Source organism: Grus americana, chromosome 2 (genome assembly GCF_028858705.1).
Source record: "Grus americana isolate bGruAme1 chromosome 2, bGruAme1.mat, whole genome shotgun sequence".
Taxonomy (NCBI): domain Eukaryota; kingdom Metazoa; phylum Chordata; class Aves; order Gruiformes; family Gruidae; genus Grus; species Grus americana.
The window spans coordinates 139,780,671-139,799,841 of NC_072853.1; the positions used below are offsets into that span (position 1 = coordinate 139,780,671).

The following is a 19,171-nucleotide window of genomic DNA, read 5'->3' on the forward strand; positions in this document are numbered from 1 at the left end:
ATACTCTTTCAAGCAAAGCTTGAAACCTAAATTTTCTTACATCCCAGCCAAGTCTGCTGTTAGCCTATATATACTTTCATTCAGTGCATAGGGAGTTATTCTGTGCAAAACAAATCACTGATTCCATGCAAAGGTTTAGATATTCCTTTTCTAGAACAGCATTACTCAATAATTAAGACATTTTTCTGGGAACTGACGAATTATGGTTCAAATTACTGCAGGTAGAAGAGGAGTATTTGAGCTGTGGTCTTTCGCATTGTGCCTAAACATTGTACGTAACCAGGGAACTAATGAAAAAAAGAGGAGGCCAGCAGTTACTCCTCTTCTGCTGTTCTGTGTGGGTGGACATGGCCTTACGGGTGTGCTAAGTGGGTTGTGGTGCGCTCACAGGCTCGAAACTTCCATGGTCTGTCAGAACCTCTCCAGGTTTATAGCAGGGGCTGTCAGTCAATGACGTGCTGGACAACCAGCGCCAGCCAGCAAAATGTATAAGCTCACACATTGCTGGCTTGAGGGGTGGAGAAGAGGTTGCAGTTTATATGGGTATTCTACAGGCCCCAAACTTAACTTTCTGCTGCGTGCTTTCTCCTGGATACATGTAGGAGGATGAAATACATCTGTGGGTCAGAACACAGGGAAGATTTCTGGGGTGTCACATCTGTATCTGACCATAGGATTAGTGCACATCTGGCCACATGACAGCCTGAGCCCTGCACTTCAATATTCCTCTACTTTGCATATAACTGGAAGAGGTGTATGACCATGTATCAGGTAAGAAAGTAAGATCCAATGCTTCAGGCATTCTAATACCAGCTGTTGTTATGGACTCTTTAAAAATATCAATAAGGAAGAGCATTGGAGAAAGGAAAGAAAAAGGTTTCTACTTTTTATGTTAAAAGCATGTTTGAAGTATTCAGTCCTAGATGGCTGAAAAGTATCCTTGGATAATTTTACACTAGGAATTAGAAGGTTTTGAACCATGAGAGGTACTTTTTTTTGAAAATTTATCAGTAGATTTAATGGGGACCAGAAGACTTCCTAAGGCTCTTTCCACTCTTGTATTCCTGTAAATCCCTTAGTGGTACCTTGAAATGAATACAAAAGGAGCAGTTTGCTTTTAAAATATTTAACCAGACCTTTATATATTGAAATGATCACTCAGAAAAAATGTACAATTCTATATGATCTAGCCTTTACAGGATCTAATAAAAAAAAAAAAAAAGAAGTATAAATCACCCTCATTAATCTTGATAGTCCATTATGTCAACAGCTGTTACAGCCTCACTGCTACAGCTGTGTAGGCATCATGTATTGTTCTGTGATCATATTTGAGGGTTTAGTTATTGCCTAAAAATGTATATTTTTAATAAACAATAGAGCCAAACTTGTACTTTCTGTACTTAATTACAAATAGGTTCTATGTTCTGGAAGCTAAGCTGGTTTGCAGGACTACAGAGCTCCTACAAACTCTCATTAAACTCAAAACCAGCTAAGAAGTAAATTAGTTCTGGCAGAATTGAAGGGGATAATACTGAATTTTTCAGACTATATCCTGGAAACATTCTGGGAACTTTGAATTTGTAGAGTGCCCGAGAGAATGGGACCACCAGTCTCAATGAAAACTCTAGAGTGAAAATGGCATATACATTATAGAAAACTTATAAAGTAAATTGGATAGAGTTTCTTTCTTTGTACCCTCTAGCACTGAGGTCATCACTGGGGAAAAAATGTATGTACATATATTTGTTCTAGTAATAATAAAGAGCAAACTAAATGATTTGTAAATGAAGTGAAATGCTAGTGAAGAAGAGTATCTGTTACAAAGCTGAGACTTCTGATTTCGTAGAGTATGAGAAGACTTAAATACCAAGAGAATATGATCAGAATATACATTGTAAGCAGCGGTGCACTATATACAAATACAGCCTTATGTTACAGCATTACTGACAGTTGGTATTCAGTGCCAGTAATCATTCAAATGCATGTTTTGTACTAGCTAATTCTGAAATTAAACTGGAAGTCTGAGTCTTTTCCCTGGATGGCAGTCACAGTTTTCTTCTCTTTTGCTGGAGCACATGAGACAGCAATTTTTATCTCTAGCTAATATCCTTTCTTAATCTTCTTTCAGAGGGACTATCTGCCTCAAATGGAGGCCAGAGTGATTCAGAGTTAAAAGAATGTGTATAATAGAGATGTGACATGTTTAAATCCACTCTTAGGAACATAAAACTTGATTAGGAGTATGGTCTGGCAGACAGTGTAGAAAAGCGTAGAGAAGGAATTCACTTCTAGTAAATTTCCCAGAACTTCATCAAAATGCAAAGTGTAGTTTAACTGTAAATATGGTGTAAACAACTTGTGAATAGGAAAGTTTATTTGGGGTAGAAGTTTTTTGCCTGGACATAGGAAGCTGATATACTGTATAGAAGAGATAAAACAAAAGTGGAATAAGAATTAAAATATGACTTGGTGAAAAATATCAGATATGTTGCATGGCTTTTTCTCTCCCTGAATTCTCAAGTATTGAGAAAAAAAAGAAGAAAAAAAAGCAAAACAGATTTGAGAAAAATAGTTTTGGAAGCCACAGCCTGTTTATTTTTAAATAAAACTGTTTTTTTTATTTAACAATTTTTAATGTTAAAATATTCCATTACAAACCAGGAGATATCCATAAAGATTAAAAAAAAAATAGCTTTCAGTGAAGAATGTGCTGTCAAAAGACTTGTAGATCTGGCTCATGAAAAGTGTTACAGCACTTTGTTCCACTACCTTATTCTTTTGTGAGGTAATCCTCCAATCTTCCCTAACCTTTAGAAGCTAACAACAGCTTTAAAGCATTACTGTGCTTGTTGAGAGTCAGAAAGACATGGTGACGCTGACAGCATAGCTTCCTTCCACCGCTCCATCCCCTGCTTAGGCTGACTACACCACGCTTAACTTGAGGACCGGCAGTGTGTCTCTATGCCATCTATACCTTCCCCAGTAGTGAAGTGGTTCTCCTGCAATTGGCTTCAACGCCTCTCAGTAATAACATTATAGCACACCATGGGTCCAGTGGAGATTCACAGCATTTTTGCGAAGAGCAGAAAGTGTCATCTGCAGCACGGTCCTGCTCTCTGTGCCTTAGAGCAGGGAAAGGAGAAGGAAGGCAGGAGGGAGCACAGGGGCTTGAACTGTGGCTGCATGGAGACTTTTTTCACTGTCTACACACACGTCCTGTTTACAACTTCCAACGTTCTCATGAATTAATTTTCCATGCTTATTTAGACAAAACAGATTAATTACTTATTGGTATTTCTTCAAAGGAGTTAAATCTTATGCAAAAAATATTCCAAAGTAGTGGTGATTTCAAAAAGCTTTTCTGCAAGTATAAGAAAATAAGAACTCTACCATGATACCCTGAAGAAAGCTACAAAACTAAGTCCAGTAGGCTGAAGGAAAATTCAAAGAGAGAAGCCTTTTCTGCATTTGCCAATAAAAATTAAGCCACTGCCACACTGAAGATCTTTCTTGATAAGCCTATTTTCCCACTCCTAATTTCTTCTTCATTTGCACTTTATCATGAAAAGAATTTGCCGTGATACTGTATGAATACACAAAATGGCAAATAGTCAAAACTCGTATGTACAGGCCTTAAGTATTGGATGTTAGCCACTTCAAATTTAAAATAGCTCACATAGCATTCTTTTTTTATTTATTCATCTAATGCCCACCCAGCTTTAAAGCAGAATGGCCTAAGAGCACAGATCTGGAGTGGAATCGGCTCACTCAACGTAGCTACCCAGAAGTTATGAATCTGTTCCAAGCAACGGCCCTGAAGTCCATCTGCCATCACTGGAGAGTGGTAGGTGTGTACCGGGGCAAGGCTACGCCAAGCTACAATAGACATCTAAGATAAGTGAAATGTGGGACTACATGAGACAATATTTTAGACAGCTGAGATGAACCCCATATTTGGTAAAATAACAATTGCACCAAAAGACATTTATTTAGGCCAGAGCAAACTATTGTTTAGCTGTATCAAAGCCCAGTTAAATTTCTTCAGTATGCCACTGGAAACAGGGTAATTCCTGCTATTCCAGTACAAGAGGCTGGTGGTCAGTGTGCATGAGACACCCTGTGGTAACTGTTTTAATATAGGACGGTTTAAAGTTGTCTTAAAATAAGTGAAAATAGAGATACAGACTAGCATCTTCACAGAAATTCAAAGACTACTTTTCTTAAGGTACATTTGATATGCTTTAGAGTGGATTCTGTGTCCTGCCTGTCTTCTCTGTAACGTTTCTGTAACTTGAACTTCACAACTGAATGAAGCCTTTATGACTTACCTCAATCATAGGTTTTGGTGGTTGATATTGTACTAACTGAATTATTTTTTGTGGTTTGTGGGCAAGCAGAAGGACATGTTATTTGCACAGATTATTCTTCTCTTAAATCTGCAGTTCTGTTATATAGCCAAGTGGTTGAAAAGGATCCTAGTGGATCAAAACAAGACACGTACATATTTATGTATAGATATTTGCTTCATTACCAATATCTCTTAGTTACTTAGGGGTCAAATGAAGGCACAGAAGGAAGGAGGAAGGATTCCTTTTATCAGAAGTCCATATGGTAGAGAGGTCCACTTCTGCCCTTCTGTACACACACAACCATAAACTTTCAGTGTGCCTCTGGAGCTTTAAATCTGCAAACAGGGCTTGGTTATGTAAATCTTCTTGCACAAGATTTCTGACCATTAGGAATTTTAAATCATAAATTCATTCTGATAGCATTGCTCTCCATTCCTAATTATCCTTGATTTTGGGGAGACTTTTGGAATCCCATTAGACATCAGTCTTCATTTGTAAACATTAAAATATTCCTTAAGAGCTTAAGGGCTTACTAGAGTTGCAGTACTGAATGAAGCAATACATATTTGCATTAAAAAAATGAACTTGTGGTTCTTAATTTCATGTTTCTAAAATGGAATATTCTTTTACTCAGTCAAGTGTTGAAAACATAAATTCATGTTTATGAGACACAGAGATATATTATTATCACTAGTTTTGCATAGAGAATTAAACATGAAACAACAGGTCGACTACCTGAGAAAATAACCTGAAGTGAGAACTTCAAAGTCCCCAGACTATTTCATTACGCTAGTGTGTATGCAAAAAACCGAGGATTGCTAGCAGAAACATGACAGAACTCTGGAAAAGAGATGTAAGATTTCCACGCAATACAGTAGTTTAAATACTCAGAAAAACTACTGTTGTTTAATCAAGTAGAAATTAGAACATAGTTTTTTTGCACTTTTTATTTCTTCAAAAGCACCTATACCTGCTATGATTTAGAGAAAAATTTTCTTCTATGAATAAACTGCTTTTTCCTTCTGTTAGGACTCTTATCAGAGCATCCCCAGAAGAGGATCCACCCCACTGCTCCCAAGCAGGGTAGGATGCATGAAAGGTGATGGTGAACCTGTGCCTGTGGTACCACTATTTGACTGGCCTTGCAGAAGCGTTCCAAAAAAGGAGTAAGGCAATTTCAGATCAGGCAGCAGACATAACTGATGCAGCTTTTTTTTCTCTCCACTAGTATGTAGGTGTTCAGGATATGTGCAGTGCCAGGAGGCAACAGTTTATTAAAAGTGAACAGGAAAATGAAATGGTCTTAGCATTGTAATAGAAATCAAAATAATCCCTTCTCTGAAAGATTAGACACTGATAGTGTGAAGTAAACATGCTCTGTGATAGGGGAAAATAAAGATATCTATTCTTTTAGTAATAACACATTTTTTCCTGTCTTTGGTTTCTTTTCAACCAGTCCAGAGCCTTGTAGTTATAACTGAGCGCATCTGCATGCATCACTGGCTCAGCCACTCTGATTGCTTTTCAAGAACACCCATACAATTGACAGTACAGTCTCTGCAAAGGTATGCAGTAGATGGCTATTGGCTTACATGGCTACATTTTGGCTGGTCTGTGGAGTTCACGTTGAGGATATTTGCTCTCTAATAAACTGAATTGAGAACCTGCATTGCCAAGTTTAGTTTTCCATCACAGCAGGGAATAATACAGTGGAGCAAATGCATGCTGGATCTCATGCTGCCATGGAGTCTGACTACTGTTCACACATTGCAAGCATTTAAATTCTTCCCACAGGTCAGTTAGAAACACCATAGGGACCAGTTTCCATGCGTTATATGCACCTTTGAAGAGACATTTATATACCATAAATAGTACATGTGATTTGAAGGGCAGTGATTTGCAGCTTCCTCCCATGCAGGCTTAGCCCATGTTATTAACTACTTATACAATAAGCATGCATCACAAAGTAATGGGCTTAAAGCTGACACGAGGCTTTCAATAACCTCGGCAAGACAGAGTATTTCATGCTGTACATACACATTGCTCAGCAAGAACTCAATACTGTAGTTTCCAATGAAGTAACTCTTGTGGTTAATAGTGCCAATAGACTATTTTAGACCACTCCGTGCCCTGCAATGTGTAAAACAATGCTTTGCTGATATCGTTGCTGCTTGAACGGTTTGCTAACTCACTGATATTTGGCTCCCAATATCAGTCTGACCCACCCAGTCCAGCTCTTTCCAGAATCAAGCCCAGCCGCCACATCTCCTGTCCCAGTCCAGCTATTCATCTAGTGCTCAGACAATAGACTACAATATCTTCTCTAGCTTATTCCTCTTGAGGACCCTATACTAAACTAAAGTCATCCAATGTCAACTTGTTTTCCTTTTTTGGTTAAGTGCTGACAGCCCTCTGCAGTGAAATGTCATCGAAAGCCGCACAACTCTTTGTCTTGGAAATAACCGGTCTCTTCCCACTGAAAAAATGTTAGTCCACACAATTTTCTGTTTTTTTTTCCCCAGAAGTGTGAAATGAGGGAAGGTCCTAGTAAAAGATTCAAAGAGTGAGTCTAGGGAGCGCATACTGTGGTGACGAAAAACTGGTTGCAGAGTTGATTAGAGCTTTTCTGTGGAGACAATCAAGGAGGTGGGCGGAAAAAGAAAGGGATCTGCACCGTCTTAGAGTGTTTTGTTACTTATTGTAAGTATAAATAATAATTCAGATTTTCTACGCAGTTCTTTCTCAATCAACTGATTGCTAGTATTCAAAATACTGGATTAGTAGTAGCAGGTTGGAACTGCCGTATTTTCCTAAACAGTTCACATTTCCACTGAGATTTATTTCTTCCAAAGAGTAAAATAAAACTAGATTGTGCTTCCAAATGTTACTTTCCCTTTGTTACAAAACAAATCTTTAAAGCAAGTGGTATTTATTAATGGTTTTCTTGAAAATGAAAATGGGTGTCAACCTTCTTTTTGTGGAAACGTTTCGAAAATTAAAAAGAACTACACGCTAAGGAGCTATCAATGGCAAAATTTGAAGTTTTGTAAAAATAAAGGAAAAATAAATAGTGTTGATTCTTGCTTCTCATGGAAACATTCCAAGTATATAATCCTGCTAGCTCTCAGGTCACATTTTATGGTGTCAGATGACAGCTAATGAAGTTCATGTTTTCTGAGAGAAAAAAGGTTGAAGAAAAAAGCACATTTCTTTTTCATTGATAAAGCTTTATTTTAATTTTGAGTTTACAAAACTTCTCTCTCTTGCATGGAAAGCTGTATTTCCTAGTGTGTTTCCTATTTTATGCACTATGGGAGAGAGAACATTTACATTTAATAGAGATTGTCAAGTTTATTTTTCCATTGAAAATATACACTTTTGAGAGAAAAAAAAAAAACAAACCAAGAAATAAACTCACGGAGTTTTCAACAAAGCCCAAAGCATTTTTACTGAGATCCTACGTGTTTTATATTGAATTTCCTCAAAAATAGACATTTTTTGTATCAAGGTTGAATTAGTCAAAGTTAAAATTTTGTCCTGAAAAGCTTTTCAACCAGGTATTTTTATTTCATCTGTACTATTATTTTCCTGCCGTACTTATATAGTCTACCTAATTGTCTCAAAACTAGATGGTACTAATATTTTTTAGTTAGTTTTGTATTCTCAAACCATAGCTGATTTGGATTCCACACAGATATTCTTAGACCTAATTCAAAGCCATACATCCAAGACACATGAAAAATATCTTTGACAGGAAGCCCAATAAAATGTGTTTTAAATTGTAAAGATAGCAGTAGTTAGTACTTTTTTTTTTAACTGGGAGCATCTGCTACAAGCCAAATTTATAGCTTATTCCCATAGTGCACATCAAAGTACAATGGTCAAGCGGCAAGTTTTTAAGACTTTGAGTTTTCCAAAGGCTGTTGATAGTTAATATCTTTTGTTATACCCTTAGATATCATGTTGCTGGATACCTATAGATACCATGACAGAATCAGGGGAAGTTATGCCAATATTTTCAACAAGAAAATGGATGAGAGCCACAACAGAATTGTCAGAAGAGCAGAACTGCAGGTTTAGTTATAGAAAGACAGAAAGATTAACACAGTGAAAACAGGGATTTGTTTGAATAGAAGCAATGGAATTACCAGGTCAAGCTCATTTCTTTTGTCTCCCCTAAATAAAATTACGTGTAAGAGCATGTGAAGTGTTTTTGTCTTCTCCTAGGAACATGGTGTGAGCACAAACTTTTAATATTTGTGTGTTTTTCCTTATAAAAATCCATGAACAAAGGACTTCACCACTCTAAAGGTTACATAGAATTTCAACAATAGGTTTAGTAGATTTGAATAGCCTTTTGGCATGTTGATTTATGCTATAAGAGTGGCCAAGGTTTTTAACAGTTTAAACAGGATAATGGGGTAGAGAAAGCATGCTGAGCAAAATGCATTCCAAGATTTAAGGACTTAAAATGTCTGAATTAAACTGACATGTATTCATTCTTAGCAAATTTGCTGTAATTATATCTGGAAATTCTGAAACAAGGCTGAGATCACCTGCCAGCTGATCTGAGGGGATACTGGTTCCCATTATAGGAACTACATTTCAAGCTGTTGGCCACATACCTAGACATTAAGTAAATGGTGCAATATCTCAGTTAGTATAAAAGTATTTCAGAACTAAGGCCATATCAGCTTTGACCAATCTTTGCAAGATACAGATGGAGATATACAAAAATAACAATCAAAATCCCCAAACAAGACCAGCCTAAGTAACATAAAAATATGTTACTGAATTAATCAATAATCAGTACAATAAGATGGTGCAATCATACGCTAATCGTGCTTGTTGGTATATGTTTCTATAATGAAGTCAATCACTTAAATATCTGAGGTCTCAGAATTCTGAGAGAAGAATGATTTGTTTAATGGATAAATAGAAATGGCTATAAAATAAATTCATTTGTATTTTAACAAGCATTTTATTGTCCTCTGACTTGAACAATCTGTGGAGTTCAGTAAAGATCAATTAAATCTGGGTCATCCAGAGAGCTATTTCATCACAGGTCCTGTTAACATTTTTCATCCCTCTGTTGTTTTCCTTTTCAGAGAAATTTGGTGATCTCCAAAATTCTTTTTTCTGCAGCATCTTTCAGCAAACACCCCATGAGGATTTCAAATCTGGTGTAACAAGATGTTTTACTACTCTGTTCTGGTGCACTGGGACCTGCTGACATTAATAATCCAGGGGCTAACCCAAGATACTGTGAGAGAAATCTCTTCAGGAAATGGGCTGGAATTTCTGACGTTTCTCAGTATGACCTATGTTTACATTTCTTTCTTGTCTGTGACTCACAGGTGGGTTAAAGCTGTATGAGCTATATGATAATCTGTGACATGCTACCTATGCGTGGATGTTTTCTCTTCTCTCTACTCCTCTTCCTATGATCCCTGACCGTTTCAGTGGAAGCAGAGATCCCCTGGATTTAACAGACTTGATTTATTCTTCTGTAATGCTTAGAGTTCTACATCTAAATTGCTCCTGTTTTTGAGGATGGGAGCTGTAAATTGCTGAGAGTTTGCATACCATGCAGGATTTAGCAGCAAGGGCATGGAAAAAGATTCTTATGTTTGACATTTCCAGTATTAGACACCTAAATCCTCAGTTAGACTCTGAAGTACATGGCCTGTTTGTTGAGCAGCTGCTGTTCTAGCTGACAGCAACTGACACTATGGGTGAAAAAGAGCTTGAGATATTGAAGTCTCTAAAAGTAGAGGGACAAAAGTGAAGGGGCATTTTTAGATAGTACGAAACATTGTGGTTAGGACTAGTAAAAAGACAAGTCAACTTTTTTTTAATAAGAAGTTTGATTTTCAGTTTAACAGATTTTTTTATGAGGATGCATCTCTCCTGACTTTATTCACTAGGCAAGGCTGGCTGGCAGGCCACATATATTAGGCTGACCTGCTATATGAAGGAAGACTTTGGTACTGGGCCTCCAATAGGTGAGATAAAGTTTTATTATTGGGTGGTGAGATACGAACAAATTCCAAATCCCTGCCACTTAATGCATGAGTCTTGACAAGACTGGAAACAGATGAACCCTCAAATTTTAAAATATCAGTACTAAAATATCACTATGGAACCTCCTAGCAATTTCCTTCTTCTGTTTTCACAGCCCTTTTTTTCTTTTTCTTTTATTTTTTTTGGTGTGCGTGCATCTAGGTATGACATCCCTCACAGTGTCCACAGCCTTGCTTCCTCTTAACCAGCAAGGAAACCATGACAGCTCCACTTGGAACCTGCTGTGTGGTCTGAGTGCTGCCCTGTCACGGATTCCAGTCCTCCCTTCCAGGAGAGCCCCATTTCCCAGAAGACATTCCAAGTAGTATTCATCATGAGTCAGTATCCTACAGACTTGGAAGGCTTTGTTCTATGGATGAAGTCTAGGTGGGCACATGGGAATAGATGGGATCAGTGTGGCTGGCCCCTTATGCTCTTGGCTGACAAAGTGACGGAGGAGAAAGGCTTGTACAAATCCATTAAGGCATGCATGAGCATCTCTGCAGGAAAGAACAAACCTGATGAGACCTTCCTGCAATCTCTGTTACAAGCTCATTTACATGGATAAGAAGCTGCAGTTCATATTGTCGTCTCTTGGTCAGATATTCAGGCATCTAACATGGATTCAAGGTGGATTATAACAGCTCCCTTCAGAGATTTCAGAGTACTGCAAGTACTGCACCAGAGAAATCCAGCAGAGCTAAACAGCCAATATAATGCTATTCAGACTTGGAAAGCAGCCCTAATCATGCATTTTTTTTACTTCTGGTTCCTCTAGTATTAAATACACCTTCTTGCTCCAATGTTAACATATCTTCTAATACCCTTAAAATTAAGAAGCATATCTATCTGTGTATCTGCATACCTAGTATATTTTTCCTTTTGCCACAACTGCATATGTCTTATTTAAAGAATTTTTTTTTCTTGTTTTGTGCTTTACCAATTGTCACAAATACATACCATTTTTCTACTTTATGTTTCTGAATAGCAAGCAGAGCTGGAAAGGAGTTCACACTGTGATGCACTTTCAAAACAATTTAGCTACTTTGAATGTAAATTTGATAAGTGCAAGCAGCACCGACATAGCTGCTGTACAGCTTGCAAAGCCTTAAACAGGTGCAAATGAATTCACTTTGTCCTGAGAACTTACACCTGGCAGAGAGCTCTTCTTACAGCCAGCCTGCAGGAGATGGAGCTGCTTCCTTCCAGACCGAGACAAATGCTTGTGCTGAATTATTACGACAAAGTTCTACTGCAGGACCCGCTTAACTCTGATGAGCAAATGCAGAAGTACTAACTGACGGGTTTAGGGAATCTAAGTCTGCTGAAGGCAAGTCCTGTAATTCTTGAAAAACATTGTTTTCAGATCTCTTTTTCTGAATTATAGAAGTTATATGTACATGTAGATCAGGGAAAAAAAGTTAGTAACATGAGAAAATCTTGAAATTAAAAGTTATTTATGTTGAATTTTTTTAATTAAAAAACAGCTGTATGTGTCTAAGTGTTAGAAATATATATATTTTCATGATGTTGCTTGATTTGCTAATACAAATGAGAAATGCAAAAAAATGCTGTGAGTATTTCATTTCAAATGGGGGAAATAAATAGGCTGAATTTTAAAAGCCCTAAGTTTGTTCTTACATTTTCCAAGTAACTCTAACTTGGTTTTAACCTTTTTTTAAAAAAAAGTCTTATTTCTTTTCTGCTGGAAGGTTCCAAACTCCCTTCTTATTTCTCCTCCTGTTTTCCATTTTCTTCATTCCTCTGCTATTTGCCAGTCACTGTCTACTGTTTGTTTCCCTCTAATATCTCCTTTATTACCTTTTTTTGGTGCCTATCTCTCACTCTCCCTCCCCTCTAGATGGAGGTTTCTTTATGCTTTCAAAGGAAAGCCAATGAATAGCTGCCATTCCCATAACACACACACACATGCACACGCTCAAATCCACCGGGTGCTAAGCTTGCTGCAGCTCCTCCACCAACACTCTTCTTTAGCCAACAGAATATTGGCTTTTTTATTTTCCTACTCAGGTCCCTGTACAGAAATCGATGTTCTGCTACGCTGAGTGGAGTGACAGTAATGCAGGAGATGCCAGCCCAACAACCTGATGCACAATGAACTGTTCTCCAAAAATTCCTCTCTGCTAAAAAAAAAGGAGGAGGAAGTCACACTTTGTTTCTTCCACAGATAGAGTAGCAATTCTGGTTTGTTTTTTTTTTTTCTTCTGGCTCCTCTGCCTCCTCCTCCTCCCATCCCCCAAATCCAGAAGTGAACAGCTCAGGCTTACGGGATACTAGTTCAAAGAAAGGGCTTAAAAACTGTTCCTTCTCTACTATATCATAATCTGATACAAAAGCCCAAAACATAAATGCTCTTGCTGTCTTAAAGGCAAAGAGGCTATTACTGGGGCCAGCAAAATCTTTTGGGGGGATTAGTGTGGGTTTTTTCTCAGATTAAGAGACATTAAAAAAAAAAAAATTCTTCAATCCTTGACAGTATTTCCCTGAGTTAATCTCCTCTGGTGGCTGTTGGGATTTGCAGTGTCTACCAGTGTCAGTCACCGCTGGTTATGCCATGCAGTAAGATGTGTTGTGAAACAACCCACGCACTGATCGTTCAGAAGAGTAAAATTGCACTCCAGTGCTAGAAAAGGCAGGTGACAATGGACTTCATTTTCATCTGATCAGAGCTGATAGATGGCACACAGAGGTTCAATCTGTTTCCAGTGAATTCAGTATATTTCTCTTCAGAAATTACCCATCAGCTGCTCCTGATTTTTTCTGGGATTTTTTGGCCTTTATTCAACCCTGGGTGTTTTGTTTCGCCCCCCCCAGCCCCTGCCCCGTGAAACAGATAAAAGTAAGATAACCAGTTTCTGGACTGTTTGTTGATTCATTCTTCATGCTGAAATACCATTGGGTTTCTTTCCTGATGGGATGAATGTAACTAGTGGGCTCAGCCTCACTGCTGGGATGAGTTCTTGAAATTCCTTTGTGCAGACCAGCCAGGAGCCTGTTTAAACAATCACAGGATTTGACCTGCAGGATCAGGTTAATCAGAGCCTACTGGACTTCTGAATGGGTTTGTTTTAGAAAATTGGCTAAATATTATGTAGGGATGGGTAAAGGGAGGTTTTGCTTTGCTCACTGAAGTGGTTCAACTAACCCTACGCAAGACTAGTGCTTCACACTTGGCTTTTCCACAAATATATTTGATTTAAGAAAATGAAAGAGGAAAAGGTAGACACTGTTAGAGGCTTACTGGCAACTGATTTAAGGCACAGGTAGGTTAGACAGCTACCTGTACGTCACCATGAACATGTATAGAACTTCACTTGTTCCAGGAAAAGTATAGCAATTAATGATGATTTTAGTTGCCTTCAGCATTATTCTATATTGCTTCTGAATGAAAACGTAAGCTTGAACATTTTTTTGATTTATTTTCTTTCTCCATTCTTATTTTTCTTGTGGTTGAAAAACAGTTATCGTAACAATGCTGAGCAATAGAAGTGCTTTTCATTTTCAAAGCATTAAACAAGGAACGACTAATTACATTAGCTGTTTGGCACAGACATGATACAGCCTTGATCCTTCATTCAATTAGAGCTTACTTTGAATTTGGTGAGGTCAGATTGCATCCCACTTAGGTGTTATGACTCAGATCATGTCCTACCCATATTTTTGCAATTACTGAAGTAACACTAAGAACTTTTGACAAATGAGGTACATTTCATTACATCCGTTTAGCAGACAGGGATAGCAAGTCATGACAAAATTGGCAAAACTGGTTGTTAGTGCCTGTGAAGCTTGAATGTGTAAGCCTTTTGGTATGGGAGGAGCAAAAATGGAAAGAATGGATTTCAACTCCCTTCTTCAAGTACATTCATAGTCTTGCTTGAAGGGAGGAGTGTGGTGGGTTGACCCTGGCTGAAGGCCAGATGCCCACCAGAGCCGCTCTCTCACTCCCCCTCCTTAACCAGACAGGGGAGAAAAAGTATAACGAAAGGCTTGCGAGTTGAGATAAGGACTGGGAGAGATCACTCACTAATTATTGTCACGAGCAAAACAGACCGAACTTAGGGAGCAAATTAATCTAATTTATTACCAAGCAAAACAGAGGAATGAGAAATCAAATCAAATCTTAAAACACCTCCCCCCACCCCTCCCATCTTCCCGGGCTCAACTTCACTCCCGGCTTCAACCTCCTCCCCCCTCAGTGGCACAGGGGGACGGGGAATGGGGGTTACGGTCAGCTCATCACGTGGTGTTTCTGCTGCTTCTTCATCCTCAGGGAGAGAACTCCTCTTATCGTTTCCCTGCTCCAGCATGGAGTCCCTCTCACGGGAGACAGTCCTTCACGAACTTCTCCAATGTGAGTCCTTCCCACGGGCTACAGTCCTTCACGATCTTCTCCAACGTGGGTCTCTCCCACGGGGTGCAGACCTTCAGGAGCAAACTGCTCCAGCATGGGGTCCCCCACGGGGTCACAAGTCCTGCCAGCAAACCTGCCCTGGCATGGGCTCCTCTCTCCACAGGTCCACAGGTCCTGCCAGGAGCTTGCTCCAGCGTGGGCTTCCCACGGGCCACAGCCTCCTTCAGACGCCTCCACCTGCTCCGGCGTGGGGTCCTCCAATGGGCTGTAGGTGGAATCTCTACACGCCCTCATCCTTCCTCCATGGGCTGCAGGGGGACAGCCTGCTTCACCATGGTCTTCACCATGGGCTGCAGGGGGATCTCTGCTCCGGCGCCTGGAGCACCTCCTCCCCCTCCTTCTGCACTGACCTTGGTGTCTGCAGAGTTTCTTACATCTTCTCGCTCCTCTCTCCAGCTGCAAAAGCTCTCTCTAACTTGTTTTTTCCCTTCTTAAATATGTTATCACAGAAGCGTTGATTGGCTTGGCCTTGGCCAGCGGCGGGCCCATCTTAGAGCCGGCTGGCATTGGCTCTGTCAGACACAGGGGAAGCTTCTAGCAGCTTGTCACAGAAGCCACCCCTGTAGCACCAGCCCCCGCCGCCCAAAAACCCTTGCCACGCAAACCCAACACAAGGAGGTACCATGAGTTGATGTATATGTCATAGGCATAGATGACATAAGCATGAGCCTGGACATTCCCATGAGAGTCCTTTCTTCTCTGCTCTCAGATTCACACACAGATGTACATACTTTCCATATCTATGGAAAAAGTCCAGTGGATAACACAAGGAACAGACATCCACATCTTAGCAGAAGACTAGTAAATTGTTTAGTAATCCCAACCAAAACAACCACTGCCTCCTCATGAAGACCACCTCCTATAGTTCATTTATACTGACAGTCCCACTTCAATACCTTACTTGATTCTCCCAGTCAGCCCCAGCTACTTATCCCAGTTCCTATATCTCACATATTAAAACTATACGAGTCTGAGCGTGCACAGACACTGCCAGCATCTGGCATTAGGACTTTCAGGTTCCAGTCAGAAATGAGCCTATTTAAAATCAAGATTCAAAACTTCTTTTTTCTTTCTCAGATTCAGAACCCATCTCTGAACGCTCAGTTAATAATGGACCTGGATGCAGGTGGGCCCATGCCTAGTATTTCTGTAGGCTGCCCCAGAGGGTAGAGTAGCGTGGAGTATTTGGAAACTCACATGGATAAAATGAACTGAGAGACAATATCAGATTGTAACAACCTTGTATGCTAAGGGTTATTAATCTGTAAACGGCATCTAGTTTTTATGCCTGGAGCGTATGCCTAGTTTTAATGCCTGAGAACCTATACCATCTGCGACAAGGCTGATGATTGTTGAGGGAGGGAGGGAGGGAGATCGGTGCAGAAGTCGCTGCCGGACGCGGCCAGCGAGACGCCGCGGTGCCGCCCGGTGCGCTCAGCCCCGGGGCCGCTGACCCCACAGGCGCCGGGAGGCAGGAAGGGATGGCCGCTGGCCGCTTCCCCCATCTCCCCTTCGTTATGTCCCCGTTCCCCCGCGCGATGGCAGCATTTCTGAGCAATCCCTTCGGCGCCGGGCGGGGGAAGGAGGGCGGCGGGCCGGGGCCGGGGGCGGCGGGGAGCTGCGGGCCGGGGACCCCCGGGGCGGCATCGGGGCGCCGCGCCCTGCCCCGCTGCCCCGGCGACGCCTTGCCGCGGGCCGATGGGGCTGAGGGGAAGAGGGAAAGGCAAAGAACAGCGGTAACGCGGGTCCTCGCTCAAGGACAAGATGCTTCACTCTTCCCAGTTTCATAGCCTGGCCCCTGGCAGCCCTGGGGAGGCTGGTTACCTTCTGGGGTGTTTCGGGCATGGGGAACGTAAACTGAACGTACCCCAGGTTCTCCCGAGAGCCGTCCCCATGCGCAGTTTCGCTGCTGCACTCCCCTTCTGAAGCGTCTGCTGCCTGCGGAAAGGGCAGAGGGACGGACTCAGCTTTTCTGAAATTAGCCTGTTCCCAAACAGGACTTGTCAATCTCTGGAAGATGGGAACTGGGGAGGGAAAGTGGGGTTTCAGTGCCTTGCAGGGTGGTAACCTTCCCAGAATTGCTGTAGGACCTGCAAAAGCAAGTTAGACTTGAGAGAGACACATAGGTTTTCTGACCCATTCAGCATCTCCAGGTTTATTCTTATCTGAGGACATTTTCAAAGCACCATGACTGTCAATGATCATGTCCCAATTAGCCTGCATCTTCTTTTGAAATCAGAAATGCAGCTTTTTTTAAAACAAAGCGATCTATCATTTTTTCAACTTCCCCCCAAGTATGCAAGACCAAATGTATTTTTACTGGGTTGACGTACAGGACTTTCATGATACCGAAGTAATTTATGAACATGGAATGGGACTAAAGTCTTTTTTTATACGAGGCTTGAAGAGTGGGGTAACTGTCTTTTGCTGGAATACAGTTTTATGATATGCTATAAAATACTCTATAACCTATTTGATAGAGTGGAAAAATAAATTTTCTTCAGCATCACCTTTATGTTGCCACAATGTACCTTTTTGTATATTATCTGACTCCTTACGCTTCACATTCAGCAAGGGACTACTTCTTTTGCATAGCTTCACTATACTCATGCACCAATACTTCCAGCATGGTTGGGACAACAGGTTGCAAACAGTAAACTATTGTTGTTAATTATAAAGACTGAGCCTAGAAATCATCAGGGAAGCTAAATATCCTACACAAAGTCTCTACGTTTGTTTAAATATAGTCTCCATGAAGAAGATTGGATATCTGAAAAAACCTGTTGTTTTAGGGATGTATAAATAAGCTTTTGTCTAGAGTTTTGATTCAGAGACTCAAATTTTAAAATAAAGTTCAAAGCAGTAGAAACAAAGGCTTGACACAGGCAACAGTTACACAATGGATTCAGATAAGCCAAATTTTTTTTCACTGAAGCCCTGAAGTTAGGGTATTCAACTCATCCTTAGTGAGACTGAATGCTGTGGAAGCATGTTAGGGGGAAGGAGTGAGTTGTTCTGCCTTCTGTCTCAGAACACATTTGGGTTTTTTATATACATATTCACCAATACAAAGATTGGGACCAGGGCATGAGTACCATAACCACCAATCTGTTGCCATTATTTTCTTTTTATTTTAATAGGCTCGATGAATAATGGATAGGCTTCTTCTATATGAATAGTTCTAAGAAATGAAGAAATGTTCTTTCTAAAACCTCTTGATTTGCATATTCCCCTCAAAAATACACAATCTGCATTCAAATCCAATTTGGAATTTAGTTTGACATCCCAAGATAGATTCTAAGACATCAGACTATTGTTTAGAAGGAGGTCAGGACCTTTAACTCTTCTCTGACTTTTGGCCAAAACACAAACTTTTGCTTTTTCAGCTATTTCACAGATTCAAAATTATTTTACAAAATTTTGAGGCAATCACAAGGGAGACACAATATCCAATATTCTACAGAAAATCTCTGGCAGATTCAAGACTTTGGCCTACACACTTCCCCAGTCTTAGTACACAGAACTTGCATGGCTGGTAGATTAGGTCTGGAAGCTTGAGATTTACTCCCAGCTGTGCCACTGGCCTTAAATAGTTCTTCTGTCTTCTCTGTGCCTGAATTTTTCCCTTGGAAAAGTGCATCTAATGCTTCTGACCCCCCTTTTCATTAATTTGTCTTCTAATAAATGAAGAGACTATTTATTATTATAAATCATCACTGATAGATTATTTTAGCAGTTTCCAAAGTAGGGGTAGCTTCCACCAGAACCAAGGCAAATATCTACTCTTTCCCTCAATTAATAGAAATATTCAGTATGACAGTGGCAGGAGATACAGAAATTAGACTTTCTTTTTTTGCCCTATTGTTATAAATCCAAAGACATTAATGACCTTGGCACAGCATGTCTTGTTGAGAATTAGTGACTAGATGAAAACACTTTCCCAAAAGGGACAGTGATTAATTCTCAGTAAGATTCACTAGGCATCAATCAATCCAGCAAAATCATTCAAGAGTGTTGTGGAAGAATTTGAAAAGACATCATTTATGAATCTGAAAGGTTTTTTTAAAAGTAACAGACTTGTAAAAAGAATCTGTTGAGTAACATATATTATTTCATTAGAAACTATGTAAATATGTATCTCAGGGGACATTATGATTGTCAGCTTTCCTATGTGTAATGAGAAAGTAATATAGTATTATCAGATCCAAGCTATATGGAACATGGGGCAAGTGCACCCGTGACTGCATAGTAAACAGTGGAGGAAAACAGTGAGCTTTGTGGTATTGCCTCGAGTGGAATCATGGAAAGACAGAAATCATGTTTTACC

General features: G+C 40.0%; 1 long non-coding RNA gene across 1 annotated transcript; it reads left to right on the top strand.

Annotated features, from left to right (window-relative positions):
• The first annotated feature begins 3,748 nt into the window (after positions 1–3,748).
• On the top strand, positions 3,749–10,277 carry LOC129202734 (uncharacterized). The gene is made up of 3 exons (XR_008575814.1): positions 3,749–3,848; positions 5,379–5,432; positions 9,458–10,277. It is a non-coding gene; the product is annotated as an uncharacterized LOC129202734 (long non-coding RNA).
• The last annotated feature ends 8,894 nt before the right edge of the window (positions 10,278–19,171 follow it).